Source organism: Sparus aurata, chromosome 6, assembly GCF_900880675.1.
Source record: "Sparus aurata chromosome 6, fSpaAur1.1, whole genome shotgun sequence".
NCBI lineage: Eukaryota > Metazoa > Chordata > Actinopteri > Spariformes > Sparidae > Sparus > Sparus aurata.
In genome coordinates, this window is record NC_044192.1 from 37492822 (window position 1) to 37493946 (window position 1125).

Consider the following 1125-nt stretch of genomic DNA (forward strand, 5'->3'; position numbering starts at 1 on the left):
GCCCACACATGTAAATGATCAATTAATAAACTGAAAAGTGTTAAATTAGATTAATAAATCAACCAAACAAACAAAAGAAACAAGTCTCTGGCCAGAGATATCAACTCAACAATTAACCAGTTTTAACAGTTTTAACTCAAATTGATCGAATTAACAACAGAAATTCAACCATTAAACAGGGAATAAATAAATAAACAATTAAACCAAACCTTGCCAGATTGCACTTAAGACACACACACACACGCAGAATTACAGTTTTAGTGAGTGGCTGAGAGTTCTAGCAAACTCGTTGCATCCAGTACGAGTGACAGCCACACACACACGAAGCAGCACCGCACTTAGCAGCAGGAAACAGGCTGACCACCGGCGGCTGACCGGACCAGAGCCAGGCCGTCGGAGCAGCAGCAGCAAAGCAGCAGAACAGCGGCGAAGCAGCAGAACAGCGGCAGACAGCGGCGAAGCAGCGGTAGCAAGGTAGCAGAACAGCGGCGAAGCAGCAGAACAGCGGCAGACAGCGGCGAAGCAGCGGTAGCAAGGTAGCAGCGGTAAAAGCCGTGATTAATCAGCTGTGCTCGCAGCTAACGTTAGCATTAGCTTAGCGTTAGCGTTTCAGTTCCAGCTATAAGTCAGAGTGCATTGGCATCCCTCCCAAAGAGGGAGAGGGGTGAAGAAACCAAACGTAGCAGGGAAGACAGCCACCATGCAGCACACAACCAGCAGACTGTTAGAAGGAGAGGAGCAGAAGAGGGGCTTAGCACCTGGCTACAGCAATAAATGGCAGAAGCATGTCATCACTCACCAATGCTCTGGTTGCAGCAATAAACAGCCCCTGACCGGTTGGCTCGACCGCGGTGAAGACGCCAAGTCTATTAGGGAACGACGGTTTTAATTAAATGAAACACGGACGAATATACAAAAAACAGCACGGCAATGTGCGCTTACCTGTGCTCGGGCGCTAGCGGCACATACGACGACCCGGAAGTAGGCGGGCCGAAAAGGCAGGAAGCGAGAGGTCAGGAGGGGGGACACGGCCTACTTTTATCCCCTTGGGAAGAGCAGTGATTGGCTAATAAGCCAGAGGGACCGTGATGCAGCCAAACTAAGTCTAATAAGGCAGTGGTGCCT

General features: G+C 49.5%; 1 long non-coding RNA gene across 1 annotated transcript; it reads right to left on the minus strand.

The window, feature by feature from the left end:
- Positions 1–459: 459 nt before the first annotated feature.
- LOC115582892 (uncharacterized) lies at positions 460–1125 on the minus strand. The gene is made up of 3 exons (XR_003984267.1): positions 943–1125; positions 800–866; positions 460–721 (listed from the first exon to the last, which is right to left on the minus strand). It is a non-coding gene; the product is annotated as an uncharacterized LOC115582892 (long non-coding RNA).